This window comes from Dermochelys coriacea, chromosome 1 (assembly GCF_009764565.3).
Source record: "Dermochelys coriacea isolate rDerCor1 chromosome 1, rDerCor1.pri.v4, whole genome shotgun sequence".
NCBI classification, from domain to species: domain Eukaryota; kingdom Metazoa; phylum Chordata; order Testudines; family Dermochelyidae; genus Dermochelys; species Dermochelys coriacea.
The window spans coordinates 331,960,503-331,984,070 of record NC_050068.2 but is presented as its reverse complement, the minus strand read 5'-3'; the positions used below and the strand labels follow the sequence as shown (position 1 = coordinate 331,984,070).

Below are 23,568 nucleotides of genomic sequence, written 5' to 3'. Positions count from 1 at the left end.
TAGATACCACACAATGATATTATTAGGATGAACATGGGGTATAGGGTGTTCCCATGAGGTACAGAATGTCACACCCTATCAAACTGTGAAGTAGGCATAAACCAATCTAAACAGCTTGGATCAATAGCTCTAAAAGGCGTAAACAATATGATATTAAGTCTAAAGCCTAAGGAGGATGATTAAAATATCAATACAGGTATTGTTAAATGATCAAAGCACCCAAGAAAGAAGAGAGATGATAAGCTACTTTTGTCACTGCATGCACAGTAAACAAAAAAGAAAAGGAATGATCCTACAAAGAGCTGCACGATCTGCTGTGAATGATACCTTATGTTGGTGTCTTGTTTAGGTGTCTCACATAGATGGAGTATGGGAGAGTACAATGTGTACAAAGGCAGATGGTCAATAAGACACTTTTGAGTACATGGCAAGATGGATGGGAAAAAGTACATGGCAAGATGGGTGGGAAAAAGAGCATAGGGCCTGATTTTCCTTTTTCTCATTACAGTGCACATGAAGAATTACTCCTGTCAAGTTAATTAGTTATACCAGCAGCAGGAAGAGGAGAAATGGATTCACAGTGTCTTTTTCTTTTACTCAATTTTTCCAAGTCACAGCGAGACCCATTGTTGTTCAGAGAATTGATCCTGCAACCCTAGTATGCCCCAAATGAAATGTCTCCCTGCTGAGTTTCACAACCCAAACACTGCAGCATTACACAGATATATACAAAGCAAAAAGCATAGATGTTCAGAAGTGGCTGGTGATTCTGGGTGCCTTAATTTTTAGTGGCCCAACCTGACGCCTTAAAAGGACCTGATTTTCAGAAAAGTGCTGAACACCCACCTTTGGAAAATTGTCCCATTAGGGTAACTTTACTGGGCACACAAAAAATGAGACACTCAGAATTACTGGTGGTTTTAAAAAATGTTGGCCAAAAATTACTAGAAACTGACCAACAAAAGTGAAAGTGACTAATTTTTTTTTGCAAAGTGCAAGCTGTATGAATTCCAAAAAGCAGCTGAAATAGTGAAGAATAAAGTTGATGTGTTGAAATTGAAACAGTTTAATAACTGAGGTTGTTTGGCTAAGAGGGCTAGAACGCTGCTGTACCCTATAGGAGAAAGGGGAAAGTCTTGCTGCTATCAAGATTAATTCACTTAACTCAAAATTTTGCCAACCCATAGTTTCCAATAGTGTGTTGTGCTGCATTATTTGGAGTTTAGGATAGGATCTGATGTGATGAATGATAATAGTTTCTTAACATACTGGTATTAGTGAAAGGACAGATAAATTGTTTAAAATGTACCCTGTAGCTCACCTTGCGTTGACGGTAGTAGTTACTGGTTGGGTAAAGAGCCCAAATACAAAGGAGTCTGACAGGTTTCAGAGTAGCAGCCGTGTTAGTCTGTATTCGCAGAAAGAAAAGGAGTACTTGTGGCACCTTAGAGACTAACAAATTTATTTGAGCATAAGCTTTCGTGAGCTACAGCTCATGATGAAGTGAGCTGTAGCTCATGAAAGCTTATGCTCAAATAAAGGAGTCTGAGGGGCTCTGAGGGAGCAGGGCCTCTGTTTTGCTGTGAGTTTCCTACCTAGAAGTACAGAACCCTGTGTACAGCTGACCTTGTGGGTCTGTCTTGGACCTTTGTGTCATCAGACTGGAGGCAGCAGAGCTGATTTTGAGGGACTGCACTGGGCAGGAGGAGCAGTCAGTGAAATTGGACTGGGGAGCCACAGGTTGGAGCAGGCCCTGGTGGTTTTGGCTTTGCTGGACTGGAGCCAGCAGGCACAGGAGAGCTCATCTGGCCATCACTGAGTCTCTCTGGATTATTGAGTGAGGTTTTAGGTGAGTGGAGATTAACTTGCAAATAATAGTTGGGCCTCAAACTGTGTGGTTTGGCTCATTTTTATTTGTAGATATTGTGTTTTCCCCAAATAACATGTATCTGTTATATTCATATTCCCAAGTATTGCTCAGTGCTCACAAAAGGGGAAGAAACATCTATAAAGGCAACCTGGTAGACACCAAGATTGCACGCATTTTATTATATAAAGTGTCCTCTGGATACTTAAATCCAAGTTAAGCCTTGATTTGGTTCACAGTTCTTATGCTGTGTCTCTGGAAAGAGATGAATTTCCCCTTTATGGAATAAGTAGACTATCCTAATTAAATCCTGAGTTCAAAATATGAATTCATCCACAAACTCTAGGTTCAAGAGTATAAACCACATCCCCTAGTTTGCAATTGTACCAGACTCTCATCCTCTGTAGAACATCCAGAAACTGAGCAGTGAGTCACAAGAACACTCCTTGAATTTTGTGAAGGCCTGGACCCAGATCTGAATTTGACCTTTGGAGCTGGTGTCCAACTCTGATACTAACAGCACAACGCTTCTTTAATATAACTGGCCATTGTTGTGGGAAAAAATAGCAGCTGGCCAGATTCTGCAGAGCAAGAAGTATTAAAGACATTGGGCTATTTTTTGGAGTTGCACAAGCCATCCTCAGAAGAACACCAAGGAAGTGGGCCATGGTTATTTGGCTTTTGTCATCATCTTTTAACCATCTTGTTCTGAGCATTTAAAAAGAATATTAATTGGGAAAAATTGGCACTCTTTAGTATTAAATTCCAAAACAGCATGTGAAAGGGTAAAAGAAAAGATTAAGGAATCAGCCTTATAAAGAAACACTATCTGAATATCATCAGTGGATTGGGCAGTTAACAAAGGGAAAGCTCTGAAGCACCGAAGTGACAGAGAAAAATCAGAAGAAAAGTAAAGACACAAGTCCAAACAGACACTAAAAATGCCAAACAAAATTAAGAAAGGAGAAGGAGAGATATTAAAGGGAGAAAGGGAGATATTAAAGTCATCAGAGCAAATGTGGCCCAAAATTTAGACATTGTAACACATGGCATTTGCCAAACCTGCAGTAAAACCAATAAAAAAATAAAGTTAATAGAAGCATTTCTATAATAATCAGCGTTGCCACTACCACCTCATGATTTTATTGCAAGCCTTGAAATATCTGGTTTGTTTCTTAAAGGCCAGCTCACACACTCAAGTGAGAATCTCAGCTTTCTTTTGAAAAAAAGTAAGTTTCTAGCCATCATGGTTGTGGAGAAGAGCTTAAACAGATACCTGTGACAGGGAGATCCACTCATCACTAGGATGGTGCCTCCTCCTGGCCACTCTGGCTCACAAAGTCAACGCCCCTTCCCATGGTTGCACGCCATCCTCCACCTCCGTCTCTGTGCCCCTCTCTTGCTCCACAAGCTGCTGCTGCCTCTTTGTGACTTGGCCTTCTCGCCAGCTCATCAAACAGTGAAAGTCCCTTCCCACAAAAAGGCTCAGGCAGTCTTCCTATTCATTGCCCCGCTGGTAGGTTGAGTAACTCGGGACCACCCCCTACTCAGATTCCAGCTCAAGGATCCTCTAGTCAGCAGTCAAGCTCGGTTCTACCCCAGAAGTTGCTGCATTTCCCAGAGTCCTTTCCTAACCTTCTGGCTCTCCCTTCCTTCTCTGGATCTGACAATGTCACCACTCCCTCCTCCCAGGGAGAAACTGTAGGCTACATATCTCTGCAGGCTCCAAACACTGCTTCTCCTACCTCCCAGAGAGTGACTGCAGCCTTTCCCAGCAACCACCTTTCTGCTGCCAACTTCCTGTCATTATAGGTGCAGCCCAGCTCATTCCTCCACAGCTGGGCTGGCTCCCTCAGTCCCAGGATTTCTTAGCCACCTGATTCTTCTCAGCCGTAGCCTGTTGGGTTAATTAGCCCCCTTCTTAACCTTCATTAACCCTTTCAGGGCAAATGTGGAGTGAACACTCCATCACATACCCTCTCCCTCAAGACTGCAACTCTCACGTGGGCAGGTACCTTCTCCCCTGGAGCTGTCACAGCTGGGCCTGCAGCTCATCTTGCTTATGCTCCAGGTTTCTCACCATGAGGAGCAACTTGCCATTCTCTTCCATGGTATCCCTGAATGTCACTCTCTGGAACTCTGAGTCGTCATGCAATACTTACAAGGTCAGCTTGGTGGCTTTCAGTTTCTCCTATAGACCTGACCCTTACTCCGGAGGCTCTTCTTCCAGAGTCTGAGTTCCCAGCTCGCCTTGATTAATCTCTATTAGTTCCCATATCCTTCAACTGGACCTAGGAAGGACTCTTCCTTCTCTCCAATCTCTCTTTTCTCTTCTCCCTTTCAGCCCCTTCACCTTACTCCACCATCTTAGTGCACCCCCTCTGGCTATCTGGCACTTCCTTTTGGTCCTTTCTGGACCCCTTGCCCTTGTCCGGGCTTGTCTCTTTTTTTCTCATCTCCCATTGGGGCTCTGCTCTTCCCTGGGCTACTGTTCTGTTGTGCCTGCTTCCTCACATGTCCTGGATCCCCACAGGTGAAACAAGTGTTTTTGTATTTTTTGTGGATACAGACTAACATGGCTACCCCTCTGATACTTGGCACCATGCAAGGTACTGAATTTAGCTATATGAAGTGGAAATCCATCAGCTTAATGAAAAAACTTGCACAGATACAGACAGACACCATCTTCCTCTCCAAGTGCAAACAGATGGACATCATACCAAATGGACTGAAGGTAAAAAAATCCATTGCAATTGACATACTACGCTGACTATGATGAGAGATTGTGCCACACACTCTCAAAGATACTGAGGACCCACCTGATCAGCATCCTGTACAGCAAACAGGAAAAAATCAAGAATGAGCTCTCAAAACTGGAGACTCTCGTACAAAACCAACCTTCCACACAAACTTCCACATGGCTGGACTTTACAAAAACAAGACATATATATAATATCAGGGTTGGAAGGGACCTCAGGAGGTCATCTAATCCAACCCCCTGCTCAAAGCAGGACCAATCCTCAATTTTTGCCCCAGATCCCTAAATGGCCCCCTCAAGGATTTAACTCACAACCCTGGGTTTAGCAGGCCAATGTGCAAACCACTGAGCTATTCCTCTCCCCATGCCATTTACAATGCACACTTTACTTCTCTACAGAGGAAAAAGACAGTAAGCTATCTAAACTCCTACATACCACAGGGGGCTACAACAGTGGTACCCTTAACTCACCCAACAATATTGTTAATCTAGCCAACAACACATTTAGCCCAGCAGAAGAGTCTGTCCTCGCTTGGGGACCCTCTTTCTTCCCCACCCTCACACACATGATACAGTTCTGCAATGATCTGGAAGCCTACTTTCACTGTTTTCGACTCAAGGAATATTTTCAACACACCCTGAACAGAACACTGACCTACAGGAACCCTCCTATCAACACTACAAGAAGAAAAATTCTGTGTGGACTCCTCCTGACGATCGAAAAGACAGACTGGACTTCTACAAAGAGTACTTTCGCAGACGTGCACAGGCTGAAATTGTGAACAAACAGCATCACTTGCCCCATAACCCCCGCTGTACAGAACACAGTGCAATCGACAGCATCAGAAACAACTCTGACATTATAATCAAAGCGGCTGACAAAGGAGGTGCTGTAGTTATCATGAACAAGTCAGATTATGAATAGGAGGCTGCCAGGCAATTCTCCAACGCCACATTCTACAGGCCACTATCCTCTGATCCCACTGAGGAGTACCAAAAGAAACTACACCATCTGCTCAAGAAACTCCCTGCTACAGCATGGGAACAAATCTACACAGACACACCCCTAAAGACCTGACCGGGGTATTCTATCTGCTACCCAATATCAATAAACCTGGAAATTCTGGACACCCCATCATCTCAGGCATTGGCACTCTTACAAATTTAACAACATTAATTTGGGCTTGAATAGGGACTGGGAGTGGCTGGCTCACTACAAAAGCAATTTCACCTCTCTTGGTATTGACACCTCCTCATCAATTACTGGGAATGGACCACATTCACCCTGACTGAATTGGCCTTCAACACTGGTTCTCCACTTCTCTTCATGTGCCAATATATATTTATGCCTGTATCTGCAATTTTAACTCCATGCATCTGAAGAAGTGGTTTTTTACCCACAAAAGCTTATGCCCAAATAAATCCGTTAGTCTTTAAGGTGCCACTGGACTCCTCATTGTTTTTAAAGTCAAATAAACAATCTCACCTGAGAGGAAACTATAGAACTGTAGTGTGGTTCTACTCCAAGTTTCTTGATATGGTACCAGATTTCTTTGACATGGGGACATGAGTCATCATCTGAGAAGCAAACATTTCCATTCAATGGATTCATTTCCTTTTTCTTTACACAGAATTTTCTTAGTTTGGATCACTATTTATATTGCATCAGACCACCTCCACTCCTCTCTTTCCTTTATTTTTTCCCATCTACATCATCCACAAACCTCTTCCACCACTGCAATTCGTGTTCTTTTGAGGTGGTTCCACTTGTCTTCAGCTCATGCCAAATTTGTTTCCAGACACCTATCGGTATTGATTGCAAAAACATCTTTGCCACACTTCCCTCTAACATTCTGTACTTTGATCTTGTTTCTTTTCAGCTGAATTACCTCTTTGCCCAACACTCTGCAGCAATCTTTGCTGCAAGGCCTTTGTGTTACAGTACTACCAACTCTCTAGGTATCATTTTGCAGTCCATAATTTGACACCACTAAGATTTTATCACCCATATCATATCAATTTGGTTTTCTACCACTAATGTGCATAACCAAATGACTCTCCCTCTTTTGGAACCGTGTATTGGCTGTCATCTATTGGTTGGCAATACACAGGTCTAGAAGCACTTTCCCTTCCTAATTCATAGAGCCTAAACCTATTTCACACACCCTTCTGTTTTTGCCTTTGTGTGCAGTCAAGTCACCCAGCGCCAACAGCACCTCCTCAGGGGCTGTTGTGTCCATTAGTGCCTTCAAGTCTTGACGGAAACTCTCCTTCTCTGTTGACATGCATACACTGATATCAGAAACAAGATACACTTTTTAACTTGGACTCATACAGCCATCAGTCTGTCATTTACTCTAATAACTTCAAACACTGTCTTCCTCAGCTCTCCTTTTTGACTCCATCGTGACCCCTTTTGTCATCCATGTAGAAGAGTTTCCAGTCTAAGCCCAACTCCTTTGCTGCATTCCCTATCCATCATGTTTTCTGTAGACACAGAACATCAATACCTCTCGTTACTATCTTACCCGCTACTTCCATATGTTTACCCATCAAATTAGATATATTTAGTAAAAAGAAAAAGAGTACTTGTGGCACCTTAGAGACTAATAATTTTATTTGAGCATAAGCTATCTGAATGCACCCAGTTAAGTGATCTGTAGCTCACAAAAGCTTATGCTCAAATAAATTTGTTAATCTCTAAGGTGCCACAAGTACTCCTTTTCTTTTTGTGAATACAGACTAACGCGGCTGCTACTCTGAAACCTGATATATTTAGTGTTGCTACTTTTCTGATAAACAATTTAACTTGGTTAATCCAACTGAGAATAGCTTAAAAAAAAAGGTTGAATCCTACAATTGAAGAGAAACTTCTAAGCACACTAGTTGAAAAATGATCCAAGCTTGGTATTGTTTGCTGCTGCATGAGAAAAGCAAACTTAAATAGCTATATAATTGATTGTTGAAGGTGTTTACTAACTTTTAAGTTCAGCACATTTCTACACATGGAAACAATTTACATTTACTTGATTATTCAACTGGCCCTGGCTGTCTGGGAAGGATAGTTTTGCATCCATGATGATGAAGCCATGTATGCATATTTGTACTGCAGGTACTGCTGGTACTCCAGCGGGGAATGGAGGGGGGTACGGAGGGTTGGTATCAAATAGGGCTTTTGGTTTCTGTTTAGATTTTCTGACATTTTTGTTTACTCCTTTAATAAAAACTACCACGCAGCCGGAGCTTTCAGAGGTTTGTTTTTTCATGGAGAGCAGAAGCAATCCGAGTTGCCATAAAATTCTGTTTTCCGATACTTTGTTAAATATTTATTTAGTGCAAATCATGCTTATCTTAATCAAAGTACTCAGACATTTATTACTAGATTCTAGTGTTGCCATTTCTCCTCTTTCCAATAGCATCTAGAGAACCTGGATCGTCACCACGTTATAAACTCTAACAGATGAATTCAACTAACAGTATAGCTCCTGTGCTGACTTGCTCCTGTGCTCTCACTTGGGTTTCTTTCCTTCCTCTCTTCTCATCCTTCCAGACAATCACCAACTCAATCGTTCCCCAAACCTACTATAAGAGCTGTTCTTGCTTACCCTGTTAAAGAAACAAGGCAAGAACTTAGTAATAATGCAAGTCATGAAATTATAAAATAGAACTCCTGAGTCTATTGGTTCTTTTGTTTTCTGTCTCTCTCTAATAACTAGCAGAAAGACCACTTTCCTCCTTTTTTCTTATGCTCAGTCATAACATTTAATATCATCAGGGATGCTTTTGTTAATAGATCTTCTATCTGAACATGTAGAGGCAGAGTGTTCTTACTGATGAGCTACTCAGCTCTGGAATTCATTGCCCTAGACGGAGCAAGAAAACAAATGCTGAGGTTGCTGATTTGGATCCTGCAAAGTCATAGATATGAGTCCCTTTGAATTAGGGGAACTGGGAGTGCAAAAGAGAACTGCTGGTTTTTTTTATTTTGTTTTTTAAAGTAAGGCCAACAATTTCACATTAGGTTGCCTTAAGTTGGACACCAGGGTTTGTACTCCAGCAACTAAGCAAGTGAGGTTATTTTCAGAGGTGCTGAATAGCTGAAGTTCCTACGGACGACAGTGAAAGTTCTGAATGCTCCCTGAAAGTCAAGCCCTTATTTAGGTGTCTAAACATGGATTTAGGTGCCTAACTATAGAAAATCCAGTTTGAAAACTTTACCCAGAAGCCCCTTTTTATTATAAAGCAAAACCAAGAAGTCCTGAAATCCAATCTCCTTTGGAAAAAGGTGGCTCATACCTTTGGCTTCCAGTCAGTCACCTGAACAGGATGTTTTCTTTTTTCCTCCCCCCTCCCTAGCATAGGAAGGGTGTGTGAAAGAAAGAGAGAGAGAGAGAGAGAGAGAGAGAATGAGGGATGACAAAGGAGAATAGCCCCAGAGTTTAGAGGGGTGAAGAGGAGGTAATCCAAGCAGGAAGGGAGAACAGAGAGGGGGAACAGTCCCAGCAAAGGGAGAAGAGACAAGAAAGTGAGTGTGAAGAGTGGAACCCCAGCATGAGTGGGGTAAACTGCTTCAAGCAGGTTGTGGCTGAGAGCAAAGGGAAAAAACACTGAGGGTGAACAGTGGGACACATTGCAGGAAGGATGGCAGGTGCACAGCACTGGGGGTAGGGGAACAGTGGGAAACACAGCATGAAAGATAGCATGGAGGGCTGCACACTGGGGGATAAGGGGGAGGGAAAGAAAGTAGGTGAGAGCAAGGGAAAGAACATGTCCTCTCACCCAGCTTCAGGCATTTCACTGGTGAATCCGAGCAGTGGATCTCAGAGCCCTCTGGGTGTCCATAGGTTCCATACAGGTTTTAGTTTAAAAAGCTTCCATTGGAGATCTGGGCTCTCCAGAGAGCCATGCACAGTACGTAAAAACTTATCAGGCTTCTTTCCTGATTGTCTCCAGCCCTGCAGTCTGACACTGTGCTGTATCTCTGTGCTGCTCCCCTAATGGGCGTGTTGTTTACCGTCTAAGCAGGCAGTCAGCATTTACAATCTTTGGGATCCATAAAAGGAAGAGAGGCAGGTAAGTTTCTCTCTTTCATTGACAAGGGACTGGAAGACAGGGCCTATAGGAAGCACGGGGGGATGAGGGGGAAGGAGGACAGTTCTCCCCTTGCCTGACCTAAATGGTGCCCCTGGTCTAGGCTCTACTGCAATATAACAGTGTTTAATAATGAACAAATGAATCCTCTTCATAAAAGTCCACAAGGACATTGTAGGGCAAGGTCAATCCTTACTCAATGGGAGTTTCTCTGAGAAAGGACATCAGAAAAGCCGAGCAAGGACTTCAGGAATTGGAACATAGTATGTAAACAATTGTGTCTCAGTTTCCCATCTATAAACTAGGGAAAGTAGTACTCTCTTTCTCCCACCCTTTGTCTATGTTGTATGACTGGTAGCTTTCTGAGGCAGGGATTAGCTTTCACCCGTTTGTACAATGCCTAGTGTAATCAGGCTGTGATGTCAGCAGGGGCCACTAGGCATTAATGCAATGCAAATAGTATGAATAAAAATTCACTAATTACACAGACATTTGCTAACTGTGAGTGCTACTGAAACAATTCCATACGTGGACAATGAAGTGAACTGATAACTACTGAGTGTTACCTTTATGCAAGGGTAGCAGAGAAATACAGCCTGGCATAGGCCACCCTCTGCCAGATTTCAGTGTTAAGCAAAGGACAGGAAGCCACAGCCTCTGAAGTTTAGGTCTAGCTGTTCTGCAACCAAGGAAGGTGGCTGATGACAGCTCACAACTGACTCTGAAGCACAGAGACTCCATCATGACAACTCAGAGGAGGAGGAAACACTAGTGATAATTAAAATGAGAAACCATAACAATGCAAAACTAGGTAATAGCCAAACAAGGCTCCTTAAACTGCTAGAAACAGCATATGGCATGAGCAGGCAGCATGTGGGTACCATGGTGATGAGAATGAGCAAGCAAGAGAGAGGGAGAGTTGGTCAAGGGATTGAGCTCACATATGATAAACAGGGAAAGGAACTCAATTTATGTGTTTGTAGCTGAAGTCCAGCAGAGACCAGGCTTTTTAACATCATGGTCATGCAGCAAAACCCACTTCATTTCTTGGCTATTTGGGGAAGGGTTTGGCTGAAGGAGAGTGTGACAACATACAAGGATTTGATAGGGTTGGCTTCATGGATTGATGTTATTGTCAGTCGAGTATGTAATTATTTATTTGTATTGGGGTGATTATTCTTATGGGGAAAACCTCTGGACATAGGATTAGATATATTTAAACTAACTAAATGGAAGGCTTCACAGTGAGTCTGGTAGTCAACTTTGTTGAAACTTAAGATGCTTCCAACCAGTGACACATTTATCTAGATTTCTAGGTTTGGAGAACAAGCTCACGTAGGCCACTTTAATGAAGCATTTGTACATTCCATTGTTGCCAAGATTGTAAATATATGCCCCCAATAGCTTCCCCATTTGCCAGCTTCATCGTACCAAACAACTTGCCCTTCTCTACCCCAAGATCTTCTCCTCTTCTTCCCCAAATAACTTATTTTGCCACCTTCTCTATTAGCTCCTTCTCTGCCCCCAAGAACTATTCCCCTCCCTGCTTTCAACTTTCTCTACCCCCCAGTCATTCCCTTGTTTTGAATATGTAAAGGGGTAAATGTAAAGGGGAAGGAGCAAGCTTCACCCTCATGGCTGCTACCCTATCACCTCCTGGGACTCTGGGATTCAGCATGACACACTTGTGCCTTCGTCATCCTGATCCTGAGAGATGTTCTGACCGAACCAAGGCAAAGTGAGGGATGCAGATGATGTCATCACCTACAGTGGCTCAGGCTGACTCCTGAACACCATCTGGCATGTGAGACTCTGTCATATCTTCTTCCCCACTCCCAATGTGTCCTTTTTCTTCCCCCATCTTATTTCTATTCTTTCCTATCCTTTCTTTTTGCCTTCTAATAAAAGTCTGGATTAGCCAGCCAAGACTATATTTTGCAATCCTGCTGTAAGCCTATGACCAGAGAGGCAGCTAAAAGCAGTAGCCCAAACAGCCTTGGTATAACTTTGCCAGGTCTTGGTGTGGCTGATAAGATGATATGCTGTGCTTGTGGTTTTCCAGCAGTGAGGCTGCAAGTGAAAGTCAACAACAGATACTTAAGCTTCATTTTCTATCTTTGCTATTCTTATCTTTCCCCTTTTGTGTGTGCTTGTCTTCTTTTGCTTTCTAGGACACAGGACTGAACTAAACTCCATTTATTTTCAAGACCCAAGCAAGGCATAAGCTTTGTAGTGAGGGGGTGAATTTCACGCAAAATGTGGTGTATCCAAACTAATGAAGACTATAACCGAGTTCAAAAAAGAACTAGATAAGTTCATGGAGGTTAGGTCCATCAATGGCTATTAGCCAGGATGGGCAGGGATGGTGTCCCTAGTCTCTGTTCGCCAGAAGCTGGAAATGGGCAACAGGGGATGGATCACTCGACGATAACCAGTTCAGTTCATTCCCTCTGAAGCACCTGGCATTGACCACTATTGGAAGACAGGATACTAGGATAGATGGACATTGGTCTGACCCAGTATGGCTGTTCTTATGTTATGTTCTTAACCCTGTGATATCACCAAGAGAAGTCCATAGATATGAGAGGCAGACTGCAGGTACAGCATTATGGGGCGTTAGTGGTCACGATAGGCAAACTCTGAGCACAGCCCCTAGAGGGCCATTGTTACAGGGCTGCTGAAGAGAAAAGGAGAGGCCACATTCTGATATCAGAGGACCTGATCAGAAAGCACAAAGAGGGTATATTTGGGCAATTGGGGTCATGGCAAGAAAAAAACCAACTATGGACTGTCCCCAGATGTGAAAGTATTCCCAGAGACAGAAGGAAAAGCCTTAAATAGCGTGAGGGAAATTGGATACATCAGCTCAAATACCAACAGATTGTGAGGTTAAAATATGGCAGAAATATGTGTCCAGATCAAGTTCAGCAAACAGTTAATCCTCAGCATGTGCAACAATGCATAAACTAGCTGACAGAAATAGAGAGAGGTTAGTAGTATTATTTACTTCTTCTGCAATGAACCTTCACTGCTTAAAAGGCCTGGAAAAGGAGCTGCCCTTGCTCTGAGTTGCTATAACTTAGACAAAGATTAAGAAACAGACAAGGACAGAGAGCATAGTTAGGACAGAGGCGACTGCAACTCACGAGTTCTGCTTTAGTTGCATTCCTGTTGTCTCTGTTCCTTTTTTCTATTTGTGGATGCAGTTTTTAGATTTAGTGGAGTTTCTTTTCCCATTCATTATAACCAATGGTATTGTTAGTGGCAAGAGGGAGTGACAGCTAAAAGGGCAGGAGTTGTAGTTATGTGTGTTGGGAGAAGTCAGTCCCTGTGAAGGAAGTACCCTCCTTAAGTGGATACTTACATAATGGTGGATGCTTGTATTTTTCACATATAGAAGATAACAGGCATGTAAGTTATTCAGAGTTATAGCATCCCCACTGACTCCTTTGTAGTCAAAAATCACATATTCATATCACTGAGCCTTGTGCAGTGCAAAGTGTTTGCCATATACACAAATGACATGTTCTATTTATGCAAAAAGGACAGAGGTTACCTTAAAATGGATGTGTAAAGTGCAGATCCAGATGAAAACTTTAAGGGTGTTTGGATCCAGGGTTTGTTTCATCCTGTTCCATAAACAAGGCCCATTTCCAAAGATCAGATCTACGTTGGAAATGTGCTAGTGTTTGGGAAGCTTTGAGTCAGCATTCTGGTTCAGACCTGTCTCTAATTCAGTGGTTCCCAAACTTGTTCCACTGCTTGTGATGGGAAAGCCCCTGGTGGGCCGGGCCACCAGGGGCTTTCCCTGCACAAGCAGCAGAACAAGTTTGGGAACCGCTGATCTAATTCAATAATTATGTGAGAGTCTGGCCAGCACAAGTTTATTTATCAGTATGCTTTCAATATAAATAATCCATCAAGTGATATTTTGGTGGAGGGAATTTGTGTGTATCTCCAAGTCTATGTGTGCCTCTCTGAAGAACCAGTAGAGTGTAGGTAGGGCTATCACAGGTAGTGCTGTTCCATAGCACCTCCTGCAGGGTCAAGTGTGGTGTTGCAGATACTTCCTGCATGAGTCCATGGGTTGAGGCTGCCTGCTCGAAACAGGGCAGTCAGTGCCAAAAGCTCAGCATCAGTCTCTGAACAGGTAACTAAGGATAACAAAACTCAGAATCTGGCTGTCTGCCTTTAAGCAAACAAAAACACCCCCAAGGCAAGTTCTGAGCTGGCTCTAGGGTTCGGGTCTAGCAATGAGAAAAACCTCCTCTGAACCTCCTCCTCACCCCACACTGCCCATGACAAGCAGCAGGCAAGCCTTCTTAACTGACCTATTGGCTCCCAGTTGGCCAGTGTCTCCTCCTAGCCCTTCTGGGCCTCTGGAGCACTAAAGTCATGTTGGTAGCCTGGTGAGAGTGGGTTTTCCTTGATCAGAGGGTGGGGGAGGTCAGGGCACTGATGCCTCCAGCGGGAGCCAGAGAAGGACACAGCCCAATCATTTCTAAATTGGGACTGGAGTGTTTAAGCTTAAGTTCGCTAGCAGATGCTCCCAGACTGATCTTAACTGCAGTGGCAGGCTATATGCTTAGAGGTAGTATCTCACATAGCAGGGCCCCACACAATTCACAGCTTTGGAGAGAGCAACAGACACCTTGAATTGCACCAGGAGCCAGCAGACTGCCAGTACAGAAACCTGAGCAATGTTACATATTAATGTTACATATTAATGGGTGTTACATATTAATGTCTGACTGCATCCCTGGTAGTGAACAGGTTGGCTTTATTTGCATTTGCTGGCAATAATTACAAGAGTTGAATCACACTATATGTGGTCAGAATGCAGCTTTCATCCAAGCATGAGGTACTTGGAAATGCATGAGGCTTAACCAAACCATTGCTAAACCTTCATATTGTGATTCTTTGATGGGTGCAGTTGCCTCACGGGTTGGCCTGACAAACACACTACCCTCCTAACATTTGCTGGCTCTTGTGTTTGAATGTAAGGTGTCATTATGGAGTATTTTCAGACCACATTCAAAATATATAACTTGGTGGTGAGCAGAAATCAAATATGAGGAAACAGTGTAATCGAGGCTGGCTCCCACCCCACCTAAATCCTTACCTTCTCCACCTCCTTCTCCAGCAGTGGGACCCTCTGGTAGATCTGAGGAGCTAAACTCTCTTCAACTTTAGGACCCCATACATCAAGGACTTGGGTCGACAGAAAAATGGATCTGCACTTCATTTGCCACTGCTTTGCCAGGTCTTGGGAGTACTACAAGCCTTAAGTGCCCCTGGAGAATTTCCCTGTAGGTCTGTCCAATCCTGATAGATCACCTAGGGAGATGACAAACAAGAGGCCTATTTAAAATATAACACTGGGCAAGGAGCTGTTAATTGGTCAGCCCAAAAGAAGAGCTTCAAATCAAAAATGTATCATGATTTGCTATAAATGCATTAACATGTATATACTATAAACTTCTGTTTTTTCGATCAAGCAATACACATATTGGAATTCATCTCTTTATATTTTAATAAGGTCAGCACGAATCACCTTTCCTTATTCTTACTGAGATACACACGTCAGATAAGATATAGTTTGTACTTTTTAGTTGCACCTCATCTCTACCTTGGAGCTCAACTTTGCTTGGTGCATGGCACTCATTTACACCAAAGATAGGCATAAACAAAGCCCTGGCTCCAAATGCTACTGAACTTTGGAGAAGCCTGGATACAGATCTAGTCCAATAACTTGTGTTGGAAGATATGCTTTTGTCAAACACTAGTTACTGGATGACTTAATACAATAACTTAATACAAGATGACTCAATACAGTAACTGGCTGTAATTTTGCATCTTGTCTTATGCAGGAAATCAGACTAAAACCCCGTTTTTTATTTTCATTGTGGCTGCTCTAATCAAGTATTTCTTAAATAAATAGATATTTAAAGACCACACTTTGAAATATACAGTGGACACCTTAACCCTCCCAAAGATTCACCTAATTTAGGTCAGATAGCATAATCTAGCTAAAAGAAGTTCAAATAAATGTTTCCAATATTTAACCAGTCTTCATGAGAATAATGACATTGAGAAGGATTCAGGTGGGCTCAGAATGTTGCTGTCTATTTTTATTGGATACTTATTATTTGATCACAAATATTTACATATTCCCAAATATTTGCCTGTTAGCCCTGAACTGTTTCAGGTTCTCTCCTTTTCTTCCCGCTCCAGTCCTGATGTTGGCTGCAGGTAGAGCAGGGCAGGGCTAGCTGGACCCACGGGCTCTCTTTAACCCTTTCTCTGCTGGTGTGGGGTTTCTCTGCTCTGTCACAGCATGTTTCATGTCTGTTGAATCAACATTTTCCAGTGAAAAACTGTTTTCTAGGAAAATTTTCGATCCATTCTAATCATTCCATTCTGTCAATTATTTCTTCCAGGTCACCATCAGATCTACTAAGCAGTAGGTATAGAATAGATGAAATACCATTAAAAGGTATTTTATTGGTTGAATGTTATCATTATTCCCAAAGTATGTGGTTAGTATGCATGGCTCCAGGACTGTTCTCAAGATAGTTGTACATGCCTGATAATATTCTCCTTGTATTGCTGTATCAGTAATTAGCAAAAGCTGTCCAAGGGCACAGAGACTTGCCCTTGAGTTTGCTGTTGTCCATAGAAGAACTTGGCTTTCAAATACTGTTTGCATCAGAAAGGGCAGAGTTGATTCTGAGCTGAGGTTTAGTGCTGAGTCAGAGGTTTTGGAAATGAGTGATTTCAGGACTACAGAAGAGCAGCATTTGTACTGAAATGAGACCTTTTTAAGGTGGAACTCTCAAAACTGCACCATGAAAATGTAACTCTTTTAATTAAGCGTAAAAAACCTCAAGTCTCATGCATCCCTGTTGTAGCCTTTAAAATGGGCGTTCTTTTCTGCAATGCTCCCTAAGCCCAGGCTATCCTTAGCAAGGGTTCCCCTCCTCCTCTGTGCTTCCTAGAGCCCTGTGACTCTGCCACCCCCACAACTGCATCCCAGGTTGAAAAACAGGGACATTTCTTGCAAACATGTTTGCAAATAATTTGTCCCTGTTTTTTATTTCAAAATTCCATATTTTTCATCCCCTCCAATTCTGAGTCTTCCTGCAGCTCGATGAATATTCACTTTTTTGTGCATGTCAAAAGGAGGCACAGAAGTAGGAAATGACCATGGGCTAACTAACTGAAAGAACTGCTCTGTGGCAAAATGCTAGAGTTTTGCTGAGACATCACTGCAGGAGAAGCAGGGAAATCAGACCAGCTGGGAGGACATGTGATAATGAGAACACTTAACACAAAGAATTGTTTGCTTATGAAACCTTGCTTATGACCTGGTGCTAAATCATTATCAGGGATCACACCCTTCCTCCTGCTCCATATACATTGTAATTAGATTAAAGATTTACTTTGGGGCGAAGCCAATTGTTGTCTTTTGTTCTTTAAAAACCACAAACAATATGAAGAAACCACATGGGCACAGTGTGGTCCCAAATAAATATGTTTATTATATATACACAGAAATGTGTACTACATACCTACTGCTACTCTGACAAGTTTGTGGTGGCTCTGTAACATAGACCATGTAAGCCCCACTAGTGGTCTCACAAACTATTTAAAGAGGCCTGTGCTCTTTTCCTATGAAATACATTGGCACCTTGCTGTTATTCTTCAGAGTACTACAAAGACTTCATTCCATCTGCTTTTAAGTCCATGAACAGAAATCCTACTCTCACGTACACCACTGTAGATCTGAAATAACTCCATTAGACTCAATGGAGTAACACCAGTCTAAAACTAGAGTGAAAGTCAGAATCAGCACCCCAGTTCTATAACTATAACAAAAGTGGTCCAGGTGCAACTCCTGAAGTCCCTGCTTTGGTTTCAGTTCATTGTTTCACACACTGGGTTTAACCCAACCCTATTATATGACATTGTGTCGTTCCTCTTTACAAAACATTACAAATATGGGAATAACCACACAGGCACAGTTAGAGTCCAATTGTTTATTACCTATGCACAAATACAGAAGACCGAGCTACATATGTACACTGCAGCTTTGGCAGGGCATAGCTACTCCAACAGGGGACTAGAGGGCTCCCAACTATTTACACTTATTGACTTGAAGTGCAGCCAATGGCTTGAACAACGAGGAGACCTTGTGGCACCTTAGAGACTAACAAATTTATTTGGGCATAAGCTATCGTGGGCTAAAACCCACTTCATCAGATGCATGGAGGGGAACATACAGTAGGGAGGTATAAATACACAGCATATGAAAAAAGGGACTTGCCTTACCAAGTGGAAGGTCACTGACTTGAGTACACTCACAGTTTGTTCTTAAAAAGAAGAGACCAAATAACTGAACTTAGCTACACTGTTTGTCTAAAGACAAAATAGTACTATATGAAAAGGAGATAACATGTACCCTCCATCCAGGAAGCAAATTTTCACAGATTGTTCCTCTTACACTGAAGGTATGCTTCAAAGATACACATTTTAGCTAGTAATATTTATAAGATGATTTTACAAGTTACAAAACTTTTTATGCTTCATTAAAATCCAACCCACCAGTTTGTATAAGTTCCTTAACTTGGTGTTCTGGACCATCCTTATCTTTGTTTTGGATACTAGCATTTTAGCTACTGGTCTGCGAAGGTACATCCCTATACTTTTACATATCTTATTCTGAATACTACATCCCACTTGAAAGTACTCCACAACTGTACTTGGTACAAAGTATTTATGCATCTTTGCTTTAACAAGGTTCCTATTTTCCAAAGTGTTGAAGGATGCTTCACATGGGTAAACAGAGTTGTGAAGAAAGCATAAAATATTCATTTAATATAACTTCCCAACCCATATATAGAATGTATATTATATTAATACCATGCACATAATACCTATTAATGTTGTGTATACTACACCTAACATATATGTACTGACTAATACACTTAATGTATTCAAAAGTCCACACCAACAGCTTTAAAGTTTCATCATGACTTTAAAGTTTGTAGACTTTTTTTGTATATATTTTTAGTTTAATTTGAATTTTGTTGCAAATTTTAAAAAAGTTAATTTTATTAACTCTCCCTCAGGCTTCATTTTAAGAGAGTCGCTTCTGCCCCTCCTCAAGCTGCCTTTTCAGCATTTCAGCATGTCCCACTACATTTAATTGGTACTGTGATTTTAGATTAAACGTGTTAATTTGCTATTTAACCTTCCAGCTGCAAGCACATTAACTGAGACAAAGCAGCTTGCCCTTGAAACATACAGAGCCTCATTAAAGGCTTGATCTTGAGCACCTGGAACTCCCATTGGTGTCCTTGGATTAGGAAGTGCTATACTGGATCAGTCCATCTACTCCTACATCCTATCACCCAGAAACCAATACAAGATGCTCCAGAAGAAGATGCAAGAAACTCCATAATACAGCATGATGGTATGACCTGCCCACAGGGAAACTTTATTCCTGACTCCCATCTGTTATTGGATGGGTTACATCTTGACTCATAATTGCATATATCCCTTGTATTTTTAAAAAAATCAAATGTTATGTAACAGTGGATGTTCTCAAAGGGTGAAATTCCCTGCTGCACATGGGGCCTACACAAGTGCTTAAGTGATGAATAACTCTTGTGCTTGTCATATGCACAGGGGTGATTGTCACCCATTGGGAGTTCCACATGCTAAGTTCCTCTAGGCACCAGGCCATAAATAAGAGCCATCGACAGTGCTGTGGCTGGTTGTGCTGCTGTTCATGCTATGAGAACACTTTTCTTGAATCCTTTCAGCCATAGCTTTGGAGGCCTCTGGTGGAATGTACACTACACAACAACAGCCTCTGCTTGCCCTGCTTTCGTCTAGATTATAAGAATGAGTTCTGGTTAAATTAGCAGGTGAGTGCAGCACACACACAACTGGGGGCAAATTTATTTTGATTCCTCTTTTTTCTGAGTGGGTTGTGTTCCCCAGCAACAGAACCATCACGGGCGTGAAATCATTTTATATCTAGAACACATAATGCTTATTTTCTTTTTTCAGACTCAGAAAGTTGGAGTAGAAGAATGTATGAAGAGAGGCAATATGTAAAAGAACCAAAGGTGATATGTGCATTGTACAACTTCTGCACAAACTCAAGGTGCACTCTTAAAATATTGCATTAAGGATCTGATTCTCCCTAATCCTTACTCCGGTTTTACTGATTGTAATGGGAGTGTTGCCTTTCTCGGAATAATAAACTGGAGTATATGATATTTCCAATCTCTAGCAAAGACATAATTATTAATAATTATTATGAGTCCCTGTGAGAGCTGACATCAGACCCACATCTCATGGAGCTCGGATGAGCTCGAGGATGGTTCAGGAATCTTTGTTTGACCAGAGGTCTCTGTTGGGTTTCTATGATGTTGATCAATTAGGAGGTTTTGAATGTGAACCATTATGACCCAGCAGGTCAATGTGTTGGTCTGTATTCTATCCCAGGTGAGTGAAGAATGAGTGGTCTAGAGGAGATATGGGCAGGTCAAAGTTAGGGCAATGGAGTTGAGAGAAACTCATCATTCTCCCACAGCCTTCGAAGGGAAAATGTATTATCTCTTCCCTAAAGCCCTCTTCAGAACAAGGAATCTCCTTTAAAGGGGATCCCATGAGGAGCTGTGGCTTCTTTCCTCCCATCAAGACTTGTGCCAAGCAATGTTTGGCCAGTTTGGAGAGTCTGGCCCACCAAGAGAAAGGGACAAGAATGTGGCCTAGTGGTCTGAGATCAGGACTGAGAGTCAGGAACTCCAATCTCTAATCCTGGCCTGTCAGAGTCCTTGGGCCTTATTATCTACTCTGGAGTAACTCCAGTGAAGTCAATGGTGTAAAATTGGTGTGAGGGAATGGACAATCCACGCCTTATCTGTAAAATGGGAATACAAACACTTACCTGTCTACCTCAGAGGTATTGTCATTAATTATTTTTTATAAACTCTCTTACAGATGAAATGCTAAGTACACATGCACATAAACGCTGCTGTTACTTTCATGAACTGTGAGAGTGGCTACTGACTTTTAAAAGTTCTGTGCATTGCTAGAGATTCTGCCATTAATTATTAGGTTTTACTTATGTGTAGTGGAGTAGCACCTAGAGGCATCAGTGAAGGATCAGTGCTTTATTATGCCAAACACTGAACAGACATGCAGTAAAAAGTTCCTGGCCCAGAGAGCTCACGGTTCAGATTATGACAAGATGCAAAGTGTTAATGAATCAAACAACTGGGAGACGGGGCAGAAAAGTGGACAAGGAGCAGTAAAATAAGGAAGTTACCATACAATAAGCAGAGACCACTGCTTATCACCTGCCTTTTATATCACTGCCTTGTCAATGTTCCAATTATTTGATTAGACACACTCCATTAAGAAGGAAACAAACACAGAATGGCCAAACAATTACCTCATATTAATGGCTGGAGGGAAGTCTCTGAGAACAAACATGTCCCATTCCCATAAATCCTGAGGGAAAAGCATTTGTGGAGAAAAGTTCAATTCAGCACTAATGTGAATCACAGTTGCTATAGACTTTTTGTTTTTTCACAATACAAAAAAAAAATTGACCTCAAATTCACTGCTGTATTTAGACAAACCATTATGAATTGTTCTGAATAAATTTCATGTCCTGCTGTTGTTACAATTCTTCTCCTCAGCACTCTTGCCATTCATAGGCTTCAGTCCTGAAGTCCAAATAAAGACAATGGATTACCCAAATGATTAAAGGTTGCAGGATAAATCCCCTACTGGAAAAAAATGTCTCTGAAATCCCTGTAATTTTCTGTAAAGTACCTAAATGGCTTTGCTGTAATCTGGCACACACTACCAGGCACTGTGGTGCGCCATTTCACTGCAATTTCAGGAAGCAGAGAGAAACTGTTTTTAGGAGCTTTGGGAGTAGCCGAAAGGACTATTTTGGTGGACGGGCTAAATATGTGGAGTGGTAAAGTGGTATACCATTCCACGGGCAAGCTTGTGTGTGAGGGAGAGAAACCATGCAATGCAAAAGGAAAATCCTAGAATTTCTAAGGGATTTGGCCTTTGTTACTGAATTCTATAAGGAGGCCTCTAATTTTGGGTGCTCAACTTGACATGTTAACTTTTAATATGATAATGATACACTCTGTGTATGCTAGTTCTTTTCTAATGCTTAGAACACCTTGTCTTTATTTGATTACTATGAGTACAGACAGAACAGTTTTTTATACACAGTAACCTTCCTTCCCCTTCTCTCTCCTGTTTTTTAATGTTTAATGTTTAATGTTTAAAAAACAAAACACACACTAATATGTGTAATAACGTACAGGGATTTATTTAGCAATAATCACATTATTGTGCTAGGCAGATACATTGCAATAATTTTGCAGCATCAAGTTAATTTCTTGTAATAACCTTAATATGTCACTTTAGTTAATTCATATATTAACAGGTTGAATCTACATGCCTTAGCTTTATTGCGGAGGTCTGTTCTTCAGTGGACTCATCTGACACCTTGTTTCTTCTGGAAGTGTGTATTTCCCAAGTGGTAGTTTTGTGCGCATTTAATGTTTCTTGACATTCTTAATTAAATGCACTTTGGGAACTGCTAACACTGTCATCTCAGAAGCATTTAACATGCAGAGGAAAAGTCATAGGGTATGTGTAAATCCTTCAATAAAAGACCCGTGGCACTGTCTCTCAAAACCCAGATCAATTGACTCAGGCTTGAGCTGCAGGGCTACAAATAGCAGTGTAGACATTCCAGCTTGGGCTGGACCCCAGGTTCTGAAACCTGTCAAGGGGGAAAGGTCTCACAGTCTGGGTGCCAGCCCACGGTAGAACAACTTCATGACAATTTTTAGCCCTGCAGCCTGACCATGCAACTCCAAGTCAATCAACCAGGGCTCTGAGACTTGATGCCATGTAAACATACTCTAAATGACAGATTTCAGAGTAGCAGCTGTGTTAGTCTGTATTCGCAAAGAGAAAAGGAGGACTTGTGGCACCTTAGAGACTAACAAATTTATTTGAGCATAAACTTTCATGAGCTACAGTTCACTTCATTGGATGCATTCAATGGAAAATACAGTGGGGAGATTTATATACATAGAGAACATGAAACAATGGGTGTTACCATACAGACTGTAAGGAGAGTGATCACTTAAGGTGAGCTATTACCAGCAGGAGAGCGGTGGTGGGGGAGACCTTTTGTAGTGATAATCAAGGTGGGCCATTTCCAGCAGTTGACAAGAACGTCTGAGGAACGGGTGTGTGGGGGGGAAATAAACATGGGGAAATAGTTTTACTTTGTGTAATGACCCATCTACTCCCAGTCTCTATTCAAGCCTAAGTGGTGTATGTCCTCCTATTACATCTGTCTCAGTCTTTAGCATGCTTATTGAGGCCCAAATGTGGAAGTGCTTTGAGCATTCACTCATATGACGCTCGCTGGATCATGCTGGGATTGCCATTGTTCTTCCCATCTCCCAGAGTACTCTCTCCAATATCTGCCACTTTTCCAGATGAGGTTAGACCATGAGCGGGTTTCCACACTGGCACAAGGCAAACATTTCTACACATTTTCATAGCCATGAACGTGGCCGTGCTCTGGGCAATATCAGAAGGTCATTAACAAAGCAGAAAACAAGAAGCCACAGAAAAAATATTAGGCCACGATATATGTAGAAAGTAAACTTGGTATATTATGAGTGAAGAGGAGTTTGCAGCATGTGCCTGAATGCAGTATGAGTTTTTTTAATGTATAGTGTAACTGAAGCTTAACTCTTTATTTCCTGTTTCAAAGTAGCAG

At 41.9% G+C, this 23,568-nt stretch overlaps 1 protein-coding gene and 1 long non-coding RNA gene across 9 annotated transcripts in view; one reads left to right on the top strand and one right to left on the bottom strand.

Moving 5' to 3' along the window:
* CD36 (CD36 molecule) overlaps window positions 1–9,543 on the bottom strand; it is a 73,704-nt gene extending 64,161 nt beyond the window's left edge. For 4 of the 6 annotated variants that reach the window (XM_043497868.1, XM_043497902.1, XM_043497882.1 and 1 more), the window contains exons 1-2: window positions 9,405–9,543; window positions 7,000–7,112 (exon numbers count right to left, since the gene is read on the bottom strand). The gene's annotated coding sequence lies outside the window, so the exon portion shown is untranslated. The remainder of the gene's footprint in view (window positions 1–6,999; window positions 7,113–9,404) is intronic. The other 2 variants (XM_038409707.2, XM_038409717.2) reach the window with 1 other exon arrangement.
* Window positions 9,544–9,593: 50 nt separating this feature from the next.
* Window positions 9,594–22,038, top strand: LOC119858663. Of its 3 annotated transcripts, none has more exons than XR_006275848.1 (3): window positions 9,594–9,698; window positions 18,977–19,648; window positions 19,794–22,038. It is a non-coding gene; the product is annotated as an uncharacterized LOC119858663 (long non-coding RNA). The 3 variants fall into 3 exon arrangements; XR_005293972.2 differs by lacking the exon at window positions 9,594–9,698 and having other exon boundaries at window positions 14,128–19,191; window positions 19,544–19,648; XR_006275846.1 differs by lacking the exon at window positions 9,594–9,698 and having other exon boundaries at window positions 14,128–19,648.
* Window positions 22,039–23,568: the final 1,530 nt, after the last annotated feature.